This window comes from Rhinolophus sinicus, linkage group LG15 (genome assembly GCF_036562045.2).
Source record: "Rhinolophus sinicus isolate RSC01 linkage group LG15, ASM3656204v1, whole genome shotgun sequence".
NCBI classification, from domain to species: domain Eukaryota; kingdom Metazoa; phylum Chordata; class Mammalia; order Chiroptera; family Rhinolophidae; genus Rhinolophus; species Rhinolophus sinicus.
The window spans coordinates 47,306,416-47,322,953 of NC_133764.1; the positions used below are offsets into that span (position 1 = coordinate 47,306,416).

A 16,538-nucleotide genomic window follows, 5' to 3' on the forward strand; every position below is an offset into this window, starting at 1 on the left:
ATGAGAAGACATCTCCTAAAAGTTTCCAGAGAGAGAAAAAAAGTCACCTATAAACAAATGAAAACCAGAAAGGTACCATACTACTCACTAGCAGTGCTGGACGCAAAAAGACAATGGAAAAAACATCTTTAAAATTCTGACAGAAAATGACTTTCAATTTAGAATTTAATACCCAGCTAAACTGTCTGTTAGGTACTAGGTCAGATCAAAGACATTTGTAGATACATAAGGACTAAGAAAGTTTACTTCCCACATATTCTTTCATAGGAAGTTATTTGACGATGAGCTTCATAAAAGAAGGAAGAAACCAAGAAAAGGGAAAACATGGGATTTTTGTCAGTTCGCAAGTTAGCTTGGTATGTAGTTTTAATTAATTAATTAGTTAATTAATTTTTGTATTTAGTATGTGTTTTCTCTTTGTTAGGTTTAGGTATCAGGGTTATGCTAGCTCTGTAAAATGAACTAAGTTTTCTGTCTTTTTATGCTCTGAAAGTGTTTGCACAGGAAGTAATCTCTTTCCTGAATGTTTGCCAAAAAGAAACAAAACAAAACGAACCCATTTAGTTTTTAAAAAGCAATTCTTTGACAATATTTTCTGTTTTCTTTCATCGTTGTTTTGTGACTTTTGTGGTGGGTCATTTTGCTGTCCAATATTCATTCTTATTCTCTGTTTGTTTGAAATAATTCAATTTGCCAAGTTAGAAATTAAATGTCACAGGCCCTCTTGCAGAGAGGTTGGGCAAGTGACACAGTTCTGGCCATGGGAAAACACACATGCACTAAATGGAGTTTCCAGAAAATTTATTGTTTTCCCGATAAAAGGGACAGACCTAGTTGTCCCTTTGCCCTTCTCCCTTCCTCCTGCCCAGAATGAAGACAGGATGCCTAGAAGTAGAGAAGAAATCCTATGAGCATGAGGACAAAAGCCACTTGCTAAAGATGGTACAGCAGAAAGACAGAGGAGCATTGGTCCTGGGTGGCATCCTGGAGCTTCATACCAACCCAGGACTGCTTACCTCTACTTTTCCTGTCACATAAGAAAAATACATCCCTTATTAGTGTAAGTTACCAATTGTTCAATCTTTTTTGCCTTTCATTTTTCCCCCAGCAAATCCACCTTTGATCGATACAACCTTTAATCTCAGAGCTGCAGCTGGGATCATAGAGGCTTTTAGATTCTATGAAAAGGTACTAAGTAAATTGAAGGCTGTCATTAAGGGGGGCATTTTTTTTTCCTTTCCCCATTCTCCTACCAGCCCATAAAACAGGAACTTTCATCCTCTTGGAAGTATTTGGAAGAAACGTTTCAACTTTCTTGGCACTCCCTAGTTCCTCGCTGTGAGAGAAGTGACCTCTTGGGTTGATGGAGTTGGGAAAAGTTATCAAGTGTGCGTCGCTCAGCCTGTTCCTGGCTCTCTCTCTGGGACTGACCTAACCACAAGGCCGCTGCTCCTGCTTCCTCCAGGCAACGTGCACCAGGGCAGCCCCAGCCTCTGCTTGGGAGGACTTCAATAGTCCAGCTGTTCTGCTGTGAGTGGGTGGGGAAGGTCAAATTGGGGGAGAAGGAAAAGGAAGCCTGTTTGGGCCTTGAGTCTAAGCCACACCCACCAATCCATCTGGACCAACAATAAAGCCGACATTTTAACCCCTATTTGTCTTCTGTGACTATTTCTCAATTGGATCAGAACTTAGAGAAGAGAGGGGTGTGATTAGCACTCACAAATCCCTATATCTGTTGAATTCTTAGCGCCAGCGGGGAAAGCCATAGACGAAAACGGTGGTTTAAATTTTTGATCATTATTAGACAGTACTTCTCTGTACTTAACTGGTTATATGTCTCTTCCTCTTACTATAAAATGTGTATCACATTATTATTATTGTTATTTCCAGTTAAGAGCCTGGATTGAGAGCAATAAGGCTCTTCTAGGCTTCGCTACCAATAACTTGTCTTGTGGCTTGACTTTTCTGGGCTTCAATTTTATCAGTTATAAAATGAGTGGGCTCGACTCGATGATTGAGAGGGGCCATCCCAAGCTTTGGTTTCTTTCATTCACTCAACACATTTTTATTGAGCGCTGTGCTGGTAGCTGGTTATATAATATTGTACAAAACAAATATGGCCCCACAATCTTGGAGTCCAGAGTCCAGTAGGAAAGACAGACATCAAGTAAACACATAAATAAATGTATAATTACATTTCACTCTTTTGGTCAATAAAATGTTAATAAATGAGCGATTGGGTTGTGTATAACTTTCCTACTCGTTCTTACTTACACACACTGAGGGAAAGACTTGCCGGTTGGTACAACAGCCACACATGGTGGTGCCGCTGGTTAAGCAGCTGCGTGAGAACCACTGTGCTCAGGGAGACATAATAAGGAAACTTCCACAGGCTGGCCTTTCAGACGAAAACAGGTTAAACATTTTTTTTAAAGTTACAAATTAATAACCCGCTTGCTATAAAAATTCAAACAGTACAGAAAAAAGTTAAGAAGAAGAGATCTTTCCCCTCCAAGCTCATTTAGAAATAGAAACAATGGGTAGATGTGTGTCCTTCTAGCAAGCTGCCTATTTAATTGTAGGCTTTAGAAGGGCAGGGATGGGACCTGCTTTATTCACTGCAGTATGCCTGGTGGGAGCTCAGGAAATAGCTCAGTAAATATTTGTTGACTGAATAAATGAATAAGTAATAATCACACATACAGGCTCATATAAAAGTTGTGTTTTTTTAAGACCAAAAAGGGGATCTTGCTACATGTATTTTTTTTTCTTGTACCCTGCTTTTTTTCCTTTTTTTTACACGCAAAAATCCATCATGGACATCCTTTCATGTATCAATTTCTAATTTATCCATTCTGCTTGTTATGGGTTGAATTGTGTGCCCTCCCTCAACAGATATATTGAATACCTAATCCCTATTACTTGTATGACCTTATTTGGAAATAGGATCTTTGCCAATGTAATTGAGTTCAGATGAGGTCATACTTCATTAGGCCCTCATCCAATATAACTGATGTCCTTCTAGGAAGACAAGAGACAGACACGTGACGAAAGAGGCGGAAACTGGCACGATGCAGCTAAAAGCCAAGGAACACCAAAGATTGACCGTCACGATCGGAAGCTAGGAAAAGGCAAGGAAGGATCCTACCCAGAGTCTCAGAGAAAACCTGGCACTGGTGGAAAACTTCTAGCCTCCAGAATTGTGAGACAACGCATTTCTGTTATTGTAAGCCACTCAGTTTGTCGTATTTGTTACATCAGCCCTAGGAAACTAATACTTTGCTCTTGAAGAATATTTAGGTTGCTTCCAGTATTGAACTATTATAGCAGTGGTGACTGAGCCATATGGCTGGGGCGTGGCCTGTTTGGAGAGGCAAGCGCTAGGATTTGTGTGTTTTTCTCCAGAACCCGCTTGGAACAATCATAGACCCCAGCTTTAGTGCCTCAGCCTCACCTCATACCTTGGCAGCGTTGTCAGATAAAATACAAGACCCCCACGTCATGTTTGGGACATACATATTGCTGCTTATTTGAAATTCAAAGTTAACAGGACATCTGTATTTTTTCATTTGCTAAATCTGCCAACCCTCAACCTCGGGTTTCCCAGTTGTAATCCCAAACAGTGGGGCTGAAGGAGAATAAGATCCTGGTTTTCTGTAGAAGCCCTGATAGGCCTCTCTTAGTCCTGGATCCCTCACTCTCCCCTGGCATCCTGATGGTTGTCAGTGCCACCTAGATGTCCTGCTGTGCCCACCTCCTCCAAGAACCAGGAGGAACCTTGCTCCTGCCCACATCAGAATCAATGTGCTCATCCACTCCACCCACCTTCATGCTGGCCTTTTGTGTCCATCTCCCTCCTGCTTGCCCTCTCCCTTCCCTTCTCACCCCCACGGGGCTTAGACAAGACAGAAGTGGCCCTGGCCCTGAGGGAAACAGTTCCTGGTGTGTTGAGTAAGGTAGGCGAAGGAAGAGTTCTGTGACAGCCTGTGACAGCCGTGGGCAGGGTCTCCCAAACTTGTACTATTTAAAAAATTGCCCGGGCTTGTTGAAAAATGCCATTCCTGGCCAGAATCAGAAATTTCCAGGGAGGGCACCTGGTCTAGCCTGGAGGCTCAGGGAAGGCCTCTGCAAGGACATGGTGTCCAAACTGAGGCCGAACGCTCTGTAGAAGTTAGGCCGGTGAGGCTTCGGGGCAGGGTGGGGGTCCGGGAGAGGAAAACGCACCAGCAAATGCAGAGTGGAGGGAAAGACCAGTGTGGTTGGAATTCAGAGAGCTGCGACAGAAGGGGTGAGCTGAGCCTGGAGAGAGTAGATAAGGCCCCTTCTGGCCAGGCCTTGTTGGGCTGGTTAAGAGAAAAAAGCAATGCGAATGCCCTTGGGGCAAGGACCATCTGAGCCTTTTTCAAAGGTGGAGACCTGGGTTGCCTTTTGGAAGTGTCTCTGTTGCCCCCATCCTCACACACCTCCCCACCCCTCATCCCTAACCTGATACCGCAGGCGCAGGAGTTTTCTGCTAAGTGTGATGGGAATAAGATGCCATAATGCCATGGACATTAGCTTCACGGGGGCAGGGGACAAGGGCGCTGTGGCCTGTGAGAAAAAGGTGTGGGAGTTCACCGACAGGTTTAGAAAATCTCCATATTAGATAAGCAATGTTTGCAAATACTTGAGAAGATGTTATACGTGTTCAAGTATGGGGTAGGCATACCACACGTCCTTGTGTAGTCTCCTCCCTCGGAGCGGACTTGCTTCTAATGAGTAAAACATGGCAGAGGGGGAGAATGTCACTCTTGAGATTAGGCTAAGAAAGACTGACTTCCATGTTGCTTGCATTCTCTCTCTCCGTGACTCTTCTCTCTTCCTTGCTGTCATAAAGCCAGCTGTCATGTTGGGAGCTGCCCTATGGAGAGGCCCACATGCCAAGGAACTGAGGGCGGCCTCTGGCCAACAGGCAGCAAGGAAATCAAGACCTTCAGCCCAGTAGCCCTTAAGGAACTGCATTCAGCCAACAACCAACCACGTGAGTGAGCTTGGAATCGGATCTTAACCCTGTGGAATGCTGAGATGACTACAGCCCTGGACAGCACTTGGATTGTCGCCTGTGAGAAACCCTGAAATAGGGGACTCAGCTGAACGACACCCGGATTCACGACCTTCAGAAACAGAGTTATTTTAAGACACGTAAGCTTTAGGGTAATTTGCAGTAATAGGTAATAAATACAAAGTATAATTTGGAAATACATAATGACAATCATGCCTATCGCATGCTAATGTGTATATTCACATCAGTTGAAATCATGGTGGGCACACTATAATTTTGAAGTCTTCTATTATCACTTATCAATATGAGGAAAACATTGTACGTTAGGGTCCATGGTCTGAATGTCTCCGTTGGTGTCCAGTCAGAAAACAGAAACCATACCAGTTATCTTTGCAGAATATAATATGAAGAATTGTATCATAGTATAGTGTGAAAGGTGAAAATCACAATAACCAATGATCAAAATCACTGCCAGAAGCTCCTGTAGGCCAGTAGGGGCTGGGGCCTTGGAAACTCAAAAGCCAAGAATTATTTAATTTGATATTGTTGTTATTTATTTCAACTTCTCTTTCATTTCTTTGGGGTCAGTGGAGGCTAAGAATCTGTTTTGAACATGAACAGATCTCTCTCTCTCTCTCTCTTTGATAAACATGATTAGTTGAATTAGCTAGTTAGGTGGGAGTGTGATGGTGACACATTGTATAGTAAAAGCATTTTCCCCATTCCCACCACAGTCTACAGCTGTGGATTCCCAGGCCTGATTGCCTATTGTGTTGATGTCCCCATTTACTAAACCACTTCCCTAGTCTGGCTCCTAGTTTTTCACCTTTAAAGAAAGACTTCAGTGCATGCATTTATGCAGATAACACTTGGCTTCCGTTTGAATTATTTCCTTGGAATAAGTTCCCAGGACTGAGATTATTGGGTCAAAGGAAGAGGAACAGCTTTATGGGTGTTGCTGGGAATTGCTTTCAAAGGAATGATGCCAGCTCAACATCAACAATTTAGAGCGGATGAGGGGGTAACTTCAGGGCAACAAGCTATTCACTCTTAGGGAATCAGCTTCCAGGCCCTTCAAAAACTACCCGAAAGGGCTTGGGGATGAGGGAAGTGGGGTCTAGTGCGGAGTCCTGGGCTGAGAAGTGGGAGGTCTGAAGGTCTAATGCCAAGGGAGCAGAGTGAGCCATTCACAGCATCAACTATGGACAAAAGGTCCTGAGTTCAAATTCTGAGTTTGTTACTTAATCTTTCTGAGACGTTTGTTTTGTCATCTGTAAAACAGGAACTATAGTATTTATGAACCTTGCAGAAGTGAGGTGAGGATTAAATGAGTTATTACATGGTAAGTGATTAGATCAACACATGGGACTGCACGTGGTAAACACTGAATAAATATTAAATGATAAAAATCATTTACTATCATTTCTATTAGTTAGTGCCTGACTGTAGGTTCCATCTTGCACTCCTGTTTCTCCAGTGGCTGACCATTTCTTCCTCTGCGTTTCTGCACAACACCCCACTCAGGTGCCTCAGTTGTTTCTGCAGATCTCCTTGTCTCTCTGAGGACAAACAGGTGGCAATCTTGGATATGAGACATTGAATCGGATGGTCTGTGGATGCCCCCTTGTGGACAACTAGCTTACTTTTGCTTTCCCCCATCTAAAGGGCAAAACCAGCCCTGCATTTGGAAGGGACCAGGCAGTGTGTGTGTGTGTGTGTGTGTGTGTGTGTGTGTGTGTGTGTGATTGTGTGTGTGTGTCTTGGGGTGGGGAGGCCTCCATTTCTGCAGATAAAACAGGAAATAGCACGTCATGACTTCTTCCTCACTGGTTGGCAAGGGGATGGGTCTATATGTTTACATACACTTGCATGTATACACGGGAGCATATATATATATATACATGGATGGAAGCTGAATGTGCTGGTGTGTGTGTGTGTGTGTGTGTGTGTGTGTGTATGACTGATGTCTCTTCTCTTGTCACAGGGGTCTCATGGAGGTTCCATTGAGACTATATGGTTTGAGAAATGAAAGCACTGTGCAACGTGAGGCCATTATTATGTATAATAGCATGTCTAATCATCACTTGTTTTATCCATTCACTCATCTGAACATTCAGTTCCACAAATATTTATTGAGTGCCTATTATGTGCTCTATCTCCTGAGATCTGAGGAGGCAGGAGTGACAAAGACAGAATCTGTTTCTGCCCTCTCCCAGTCTAGTGGGTGAGAGAGATGAGTGAGTAAACCATCTCAGCACTGGGGTGTGGAAGAGAGGTCAAGGGAGGCTGCCTGGAGGAGGTGATGCCTGAGCCGAGCCATGAAACTGTGGGTACTCTAGCCTCTCCGAGCTTTGAGGCAGAGGGGTTGGTGCGGAGAGCCCTGGTGGGGTTTAGAATGATAAGTTTTGACCCCACGTCACTGAGCAAGTCCTTTTTTTTTTTGGATCTGTTTCCTCCTGGGTTAAGGCGGTGGGGGGGTGGGGAGGTGGCCATGATACTTACAGTTTCTATTGACTTTGATGTTTTCTGATCTTTTCTTCTCTCAGCCTGAGGAATTTTCTTCCCTTCCATTTTTTTTCTGTCACACTCCACCCCCTTCCTTAAAGAAATGAAAAACAGACTGAGTTATGGAAAGCAGTAAAACACTGATATGGTCGTGTGGGGACGAGCATGCTTATGCCTGCACACAGGCATGCAAGCGCGCACGTGCTTCTCCATCCCCAACCCTGCCCTGCTGGGAACGCCCCGCTGCCTCCCGGGGCAGAAGTGACCTGACAAGGGAGGGGTAGAACAGACTTGCCATCTCAATAGACCAAGCTCCTTCCACACGTGGCTGCTTGGGTCACTTAGCTTTCCAGAGCCTGCTTCTAAATCAGCAAAGTAAATACTTACCTGGCAGCCTTTCTGTAGTAATCAGAGTTGACATATGTGAAGTACCCCCCTCCTCCATGTAGGACATAGTGGGCTTTCAGAAAATGGGAGCTAAAAAGTAATTACTTTAAAAAATATCAGATACTTGTCTGACTCTTGTCTGGTCCTTCCCCCTTGTCTCTGCAGGGGGCAAAGGTGGGATTGGACCAGTACTCTGACTATCCCAGTGACAATAATCTAAGGGAGGTTATCAGACAGGTATCAAATTCACTGTAGGTGGCTATATGCTCTGGTTCTAGTTAGAATGCAGCTTACTCACTGGGTAACTTTGGCCAAGTTATTGCACCTTTCTAAGTCCCAGTTTTCTCATCTATAAAATGAGGACTTCACAGTAGCTCCCTTGTAGAGATGCTGTGAGGATTAATGAATCTGAGCTAACGAATGGGAAAGCACTTAATATAGTCACTGGCATATAGGAAGTGCTCAGTAAATAGGTAGCTACTTGTATTGGTCAGGATAGGCTAACTTGTGTAACAAATAGGCCCAAGAATGTATAATGTCTTAGAGATGATAGAAGTTTGTCTCTTGCTTCTATAATGGTCTCAGGAAATACCAGGTTGGCTGTGGGGCTCATTCAGAGCCCAGGTTGCTGACAGCTGTGCCATCATCAACACGTGGCTTCCAAGATCATTTTGGAATGTCAAGATGAGGGAGTGGAAATTTGGAGTCATGTGTGGTCTTTCTGCAATGGAGTCCAGGGCGGTGCGTGGTCATAGAGATAAGGAGTGAGAGATGGAGGAGGAGGACACGAGGAAAGAAAAAAAGAAGTGGGGGAGGAAAGTCTGGGGCTCATGGAGGGGAGACTAAAAGCAACAGAGAAGAAGAGGAAGGGAAGGAGTCTTTGACTGACCCCATCCCAATCCTTCTCTCAGGAACCCCTGGGTCCCCCAGTTGTCACCTAGCAGCTTAGTTTCCCGGAGGTCTGCCCACTTGGGGCCACACCCTTTGTGCAGGGAGAGGTTGTAGCAACTCTTTCTACTTTGTTCTCCTTCCAAGAAGCAAGTGGCTCCAGATGCTGTGCCTGGGACATTCCTTGGCTGTGCTCACTGTTCCCAGATTTCTCATGATTCCTGGTGACAGAACTGGCATCTCTAATCAGCCTCAGAGAGGGGCAGAGCCGTGTTCAAGAATACCCCGAACCCTAGGAAATCCAAGTCTCATTTTGAGCCATCCCAGCCCTCTCGGTACAAGACCTGCCTCCAGAGAGATGCTGTGGCAATTCAGTTCCACTCAGACCTGCTAGGCACCTGCCCAGGGAGGGTTCCCGGAGGAACCGGCCAGGACTCTGCACTCGGGCTAGCCCGGGGCAATGAGCAACTGACATATGCTTTAGAGAACTATAAACCTTGTGAAGTAGGCCCACTGGGAACTACAGGAAAGAGAGTTCACATTGAAATGTTGCCCGGAGGAGGTGGCATTTGTAATGGGTCCTGAAGAAGACAATTGAAATTTGACAGGTGGAGATGGCTGGGAGGGGATTTCAGGGGGAAGAAAGAGCAGGTGCAAAGGTGGAAAGAAAGGAAAATGCAGACCTCATTGGGGGAACACAGACCAGTCCAGTTTAGCTGAAACAAAAGGAGTGAAGGGAATTCATGGGGGTGCTGAGCCTGGGTAGGTATTTGGGGTTAGATGGAGGACGGTTTGTACGGGAAGTTTGTGTTTTGCTGGGCAGGAACTAGGGCGCCTTGCAAGGTTTTGGAGCAGAGGAAGGATCGTAAGGGAACAGACGGCTGGCTCTTGTGGAACACATAAAGCTGCCTCTGCCCTGCAGTGAGGTCCTCCAGCTTTCAGGGCAGTGCAGAAGTCGGGCCCAGAGTGGCACTGATCATGTTCAAGGGGCCAGCGGACTAGGGAGCAGGAGACTCTTGCTTCTGGTCTCAACAATCAAGTCAGGCTCACTCTTAAAGGACTGCGGCCCTGAAGGGAGAACCAGAGACCTGGGCTTGCCTCTCAGCTTCAGCACCCACCAGCTGTGGGACTTTGGGTCCCCTTGGTAAACCTCTCTGAGTCTCAGTTTCCTCAGTGATGTGGGATAATAGCACCTACTGCTCAAGGTAAAATGAAATAACCACCCTGGTTATTTCATTGTGTTTAATAAACATCAGTTTCCTAAATATTGGGATTGGCATGGGTGGGGGCGGGGGAGAGAGAGGGTCAGATACTCGGTGCTGCTGAGAGCTCAGCCTGGAGAGGCCGTCCTGTCCTTTTCACCCTGTGCCTGCACTGGTTAGGGGAAGCCCTATCCCCTTCCCAGGCCTACCTGGCTCCTTCACCTGCCCTCCAGTTTACCTAGCAGGAGAGAGAGTGGGGAAGAGCTTTCAGGATGGAGGCTCAGGTCACCAGTTTTTGTCCAAAGTCCTGGTCTCCTGGTCTTGGAGTGAGAACAAGTTCACTTGGCCTCACCTCCTGGACCTGGCAGGGAGTGGGAGAAATGGACAGATCTTGGCTCTAATTCTGACTCTGCCACTTATCAACTGGTGACCTTGTACACATTAGCCTCTTCCAGCCTCCGTTTCTTTGACTGTAAATGGGAATAATAACAGAACCAACTCACAGTGTTGCTGTGAGAATAGAATGAGCTAATGGTTACACAGTTTGCGCAGTCACCCACACATATGAGGAACCCCTTAAATGTCAGTTTTCCTCTTTTCATCCTCAGGCTCAAGCCTCTGCGGTGGAGGCGCTTTCATATCCCTTGCTTTACTGTGTTTCCCCGAAAATAAGACCTAGCCGGACCATCAGCCCTAACGCGTCTTTTGGAGCAAAAATTAGTATAAGACCCGGTCTTTATATTAAAATAAGACCAGGTCTATATAATATAATACAATACCGGGTCTTATATTAAGTTTTGTTCCAAAAGACGCATTAGAGCTGACGAGCCAGCTAGGTCTTATTTTCGGGGAAACATGGTAGGACTGAGTGAGGCTGAGACAGCACGAGTGGCTGGCCTCCGTAGGGCGGGAGGGGAGGAAAGTAGCTGGACCTGTGCTTTCCGCTTCCTGAGACTAACTTCTCCTATCAAAACATAACTGTCCAGATGTCCCATCCCAGTTTCTGCCAGCCAATTGAAAAAAAAACAAACGGTAGCTAATTCACACCAAGATGTTAATAGCAATAAATGAATCAATGATATTCACACCCTAGGGGTGTTGATAGCTTTTAGTGGCTTTCTGATCCAGCCAAACTGCCTTCTGACAAGCACAGCTCCCCTCCCTGAAGCCGGCTGATTGCCTGCAGGGAGTGGAGGCCCAGGTTTTGGTGCTTGTCTGGGGCTGGGGAGCCAGCTGCGGGTCCCAGGAACAGGGTTCACTGGGAGACACAAGCCAAGAGGCAGGGGCAGGCAGAGCCGCAGCACTGGGCCACCTTTGTGACTATCGGCTGCTAGAGAGCGAGTGAGCCAGATGGGTTTTCAAGTTTAGGTCAGACCAGATGAGGCCTTGCGCGTGGCCCACTGCCCACTTTGCTTCAAGGGCAAAGTTTGGAAGGTGGAGAGGATGTGGGGTGAGAGGCAGGCCAGGGCATGGAGCTTCTCCACGCTCAGGAGGGGGCTGTCGCATCCTGCCCATGTTCAACACAGGCAGCCGGGACCCCTAAGATTATAACCATGTCAACCTTATACGACTCTTTTGATTGGAGGAGGAAGGCAGTGGTGACTGAGGTGGGCTGGCTGCAGCCTCTCGTGGGCATGGCTGAGCAGCTCTTTGGGTAGAGCATACGAGTAGCTCCTAGAAGACCTTGGCCTGCTGAGGACTCGACTACGGGTCTTGTCAAAATGCAGGTGTGGGGCCTGAGCATCTGCATTTCTTATATGGCCCCAGGTGCAGCTGGTGCAGCTGGGGCTGGTCCACAAATGAATAGTGAGGCTGGATGAGTGGGAGTGGGGGGCTAAGGACTCTCCAGGTCTCAGGCAGGTCCCCAAGGCGCTGGCCTGTGACCTCTGGTGTCCCTTCTGGCTCTGACCCGGGCATCTCTAAGACCACTTGTAGGTGGGTAGCTAGAGTGCTAAGCTCCTTCACTCAGCCACTCCTGTGGAGACTGTGCCAGGTGGGCAGAGGAAGGTGGTTGCCCTTTGATGGTGATTAATAATAAGTTACCCACTATTGAGGACTTAACCATGAGGAGACCTCATCACGTATAAGTGGCAGAATCTGGCTGCAAGATCATTTTGAGGCCTGTGGGACCCTGGGTTTGGAGAAAGTAAGTAGGGATGGGAGACTTTCGTTTATTTGGCACACTTCCGCCTATGACTCTCAGGCACTTTTGGGGGTTGAGGGTCTTATTAATCCCTTTGTTGGCGCTGAGCACAGTGCCAGGGCTGGGGGATCTGGGGAGTCATGGGACGCGGCCCCATCCTGCCTGAGCTTATTGCCCACCCCAGCGGGAAAAGCAGACAGCTCACAGAGACTCAGCTCGTGTTGGAGGCACTGTCCCCTGCAGGGAGGCATGTCAAACCCGCTGTGCCCACACAGGACAGCTCCAGGAACTTGGGCCGCCACCGCAGGTAAACACTGAGCTTTGTACCCCAGGAAGCTCCTGGCACAGAAGCTTCTCTCTCTCTCTCTCTCTCTCTCTCTCTCTCTCTCTCTCTCTCTCTCTCTCTCTCCCCCTCTCTCTCCCTCTCTCCCTCTCTCCCTCTCTCCCTCTCTCCTTCCCTCCCTCTCTCCCTCTCTCCCTCCTGAGGGACCTTCTGCTCTGCACACCCCTCTCCAGTCTTTTCTGGGTCCTCCTCCCTTCCTCCCTCCCTTGTAGGTTTGGGTTCCTGTCAAGGAAACAGAGAAAGTTTTCAGTGTGTGTGTGTGTGCGCGCGCGCGCACGCATGTGCTCCACTCACATAGAAGTGCCCTGTTATCTTTTCCTTTTTGTAGAAAATCAGGTCAGTGGTTTGCCTGGTGGTGTTATCTGCACAGCGCAGGAAGGAGGCGGCCGGAGCTGCCATGGCCTCCAACTGCTGAAGGCGGAGGGCAGGAGGGCGAGGGTTGGGCCTGGGGCCACCGTCTGGCCCACCAGGCCATGGTGGCCCCAGAAAGCAGCGGCCACGGCTGTCAATCTGGGCAGAGCACATTGCTGGCCACATCCTGTTTCCCTTTCAGCATTCCTCTCCCTTTCCTTGTGGCCTGGGCCCCTTGCCAGGGTCCGAAGGCTCCCTGGTGGACACTCTGAGTAATCGGGGAACTGGGCCTGAGGAAAGGCAGGCGCCCTGTCTGGGGGTGGGGGCTCCGCAGTGTGAAGAGCTCTGGGGTTAAACTAGGGTGGAGTGGAACCCTCTGCACAGGGAGCGAACCGGCCACCCCCGCACAGGTAATAACAACAACAGCAAGGGCTCCCGCTGCTGATCACTTTCACATCGCTTTCCTCACCTCGCCCACAACAACCTTGGAAGGGGAGAGAGTGGGTGTTATGGTTCTGCCCCATGCTGCTGACTGGGGTGCTGAGAGAAAGTGAGGTCAAGGCCCTAGGTCAAAGGCATCCAAACTCCAGTCCTGGCCTCACACTGTTCTTCTGGGGCCCCTGAGGGCCCTGGGCCATGTTACCCCAGGGGCAGAAGAGGGAACTTGCAGGTGGTAGGAGGCAGAGGCTGTAGCCTCCATGGGCCACGAATCTGAGTGGCTTAGCTGGGTCTTTGGCTGTGAGTCTCTTGTAGGCCACAGTCATCTCAGGGTTCGAGTGGGGAGGACCTGCCCAGGCCCTAAGCTTGAATGGGATGGGGGACAGACAGCAGAGCATCTTTCGGCAAGGGCAGCCCCTCCGCCCTCTTCTCATCTTGTCCTTTAAGTTCACCATTGCCTTGTCCACCATCACCTCCCCCCTCCCTTCTCCACTAAGCTTTTGCTTCCCAGGCTGTTTCCTCAGAGGCTCAGACAATAGAGGCTGATGATCCAACTGCTGAGAGCACAGCCTCCCCTCCCCCTGCAGCCAGAAATCATCTGTTACAGATCGCTGGGGCCCAGGCTGCCAGACTCAGACTTTTTCCTCCCTCCCACTTCTTCCTGGAAATGAGCCCCCATTTGCCCCCCACTCCTCTCCACCCCTCAGGCCTCCCTCAGGGAGGTTCAAGGGCTAGTCTCTGGCTCCACCCCTTTGCTGGGACCCCTATGCAGTGGGGAGGCAGGCAGGGGCGGGCTGGTGCCCACTGCTTCTGAAGGCCCTTCTGTAAAAGGAGCCTGTAGGTCAGCTCAGCTGCCCTGTGCCGGACGTGCTCAGAGGATCAGCTTACCCCGAGGTTACGATGCTGACGTTGCACAGACTGTACTGGAAATTACAGAGTGCCTCAGAGGGAAAAACAAACTGGGGTTTTCGTTCCCATGGAAACAGCATCTATTTGCAGAGGAACCCACGTCAGAGCCTGGACCCTGTGCTTGGGGGGATGGGGGTGGACATTGGAGGGCAAGGTCATCTGTTGACTGACTGGAATTCTTCCAGGACAGCATGTCTGAAAAGTCCCCTTTACCTTAAGCCTTGACTCACAGCTCTTCCCAGAGGGGCCAGTCTGCCTGGACATGTCTGTGCAATACAGGAGTTTGGGGGTAGATTTTAAACTATGATTCAAGGGCGTGGGAGGACCCCAAATTCACCATTCATAGATTTATTCCACAAATATTTTTGACCTCTTCTGTGCCAAGCCCTGGGCTTGCCCCCCCAATGAGGCTGTAGTCTGTACCTGCTAAGTCTGGTGGCTGCCACTTCCCTTCCTGGGAGGGTCTGTGGTCAGAAAAGGTGCAGTGGGGACCCATTAGGGACCACTTGACACGAGCACACAGGTGCCGCAACGCCTTGTTCTGCAACCAAAGCAAGTGCCTTGTGTTCTCATGTGTCAGAGAACTAATCCCTACATCTCCTGTGGAAACATGACCCCTAAATGGTCAAGGCAGGTGCCCACATGAGAGGGGATTATTCCAGTTCTTGTCGTGGAAAGGGCCTCTATCATTGTCCGCCCCAAAGATGCTGTCTAGGCTGGAGACCTCGTTTCTTGTCACCACCAAGATGAGGCCCTTGTCCCATGTTAATTTCCCCGTTAGCGATCATGAAGCAAGCCAACGAAAGGGTTATTATCACATCACTTGATTGTTACAAAAACCTCTCATATCTACTGTCTCACGTAATGTAATTTTCCCAACAGCTCTAAGAAAGCTGTTGGAACAACATCACGCCCCTTTATCAGATGGGGAAACTGAGGCTGGGGAGGATAGGACAATTGTAAAGCTTACACAGACAGTAAATAGTGAAGTCCGTATGGGAATTGGGTGCCAGATCCCTTGTTTTACCCCATCCTCCCCGTCAAGGGCACCTGGTCACCAGACCTCCTGCCCTGGTGGGCCTCCAACCCGCCTGGGGAATGGGAACCATCTGTGTCCCTGAGTGACGAGGCGGGCGGGCAGGGAAGGACTGCTTTTTATCTGTTCTCATAGGAGCTGCATATCAGAAAGACCACAGGCCCTAACTCTTGCCCGAGTCATTTCACTCTTCAATGACTCACTTTCCTTCTCAGTAAATTGAGGGAGTGCGTGTGGGGATCTGAGCAACGTATGCCCTTAGAAGAATTCCAGTGAAATCAAGGTTCTGGTTGGTGGCCACTCAGGAGGCCATTCCTTTCTCCACGTGCGTGACTAATGGGGAAGAGGCACAGTGCACTGTGAACACCCTTTAGAGTGGATTTGTTTCCCGATTAACTCCTTAGTGTCTGGTGCCCCCTAACAGATTGTTGGGCCCTCAGGGAAGGGGCAGAGACTGACAGTTTTAAATAGGGAAGATTAGGGCTAGGAGCGAAAAGTAGAGGAGAAAGCAAAGGCTCAAGGCCTTGAGGTCCTGCTTGACGTGACGGGGGTTGCAATGGGATCAAAATGGGCCTGAAGGAATGGTAGAAGACTCTGACTACCTCTCGTGCACATCTGGCTGGGGAGGCAGAGGAGGAGAAGATGAGAAATAAACACGTCTGAACATCTGTTCTTAATGAGAGGTCTGGAATTTCTGAAAGGGAGGATCAGATTGCAAAGCCTGACAAGGAGACAATGTGTCGAACAGAATCCAGGAGAGGAGGGTGCAGCACCCATGTGCACCTCACACCCCTGCAATCTGCACGTTATTATCCCCCTTCCGTGGAGCGGGAGGAGGCTGGCACTGGGAAGTCAAGTGGTTGTCCAAGGTCATGTAGCTAGGAAGAAGCAGAGATGGGGCCCTTGTGACTGCCTCTCTGGGGGAGGAGGGCGGGGCTGTGCTTGCAGGGGAGGATGGGCCATTGTTCCCTCTTCTTTGGGTCCAAGACCTTCTAGACTCTTATGGGATCACTGCTTGTGCTAACTCACCTGGAGACCCCATTCTGCCTTTCTCCTTATTTCTTGCTGTCTTTCCTCCTCTCTACCTCCTGCCCTGCCCCCTCCCCATCCATCCCTCCACTTCCCATGCTCTCCCTTTCTTCTGGTCCCAGCTGGCAGTCCCAGGCCAGTGAGAGAAACCTGGCTGTAGCTGTTAGGGCTGTTGGGGGGTAGAAGAAAATAACCTGTTTTCCCGCCGTGCCCACGGCTTTGTTCTGCTGCCCCTCAGTGTTAATCAAACTGGGCCAATGGCTACA

At 48.7% G+C, this 16,538-nt stretch overlaps 1 long non-coding RNA gene and 1 other non-coding gene across 5 annotated transcripts in view; one reads left to right on the forward strand and one right to left on the reverse strand.

Annotated features, from left to right (window-relative positions):
• LOC109455821 (uncharacterized) overlaps positions 1-16,538 on the forward strand; it is a 77,137-nt gene that overhangs the window by 47,716 nt on the left and 12,883 nt on the right. For 3 of the 4 annotated variants that reach the window (XR_012492059.1, XR_012492061.1, XR_012492062.1), the window contains 5 exons: positions 268-356; positions 870-1,060; positions 1,257-1,530; positions 3,026-3,226; positions 4,877-6,453. This is a non-coding gene — a transcript (uncharacterized LOC109455821). Of the gene's footprint in view, positions 1-267; positions 357-869; positions 1,061-1,256; positions 1,531-3,025; positions 3,227-4,876; positions 6,454-16,538 lie in introns of those variants that run through there. The other variant, XR_012492060.1, reaches the window with a different exon arrangement.
• On the reverse strand, positions 6,487-14,217 carry LOC141568839 (uncharacterized). Its single transcript, XR_012492063.1, has 3 exons — positions 14,187-14,217; positions 7,544-7,640; positions 6,487-6,600 (listed from the first exon to the last, which is right to left on the reverse strand). It is a non-coding gene; the product is annotated as an uncharacterized LOC141568839 (long non-coding RNA).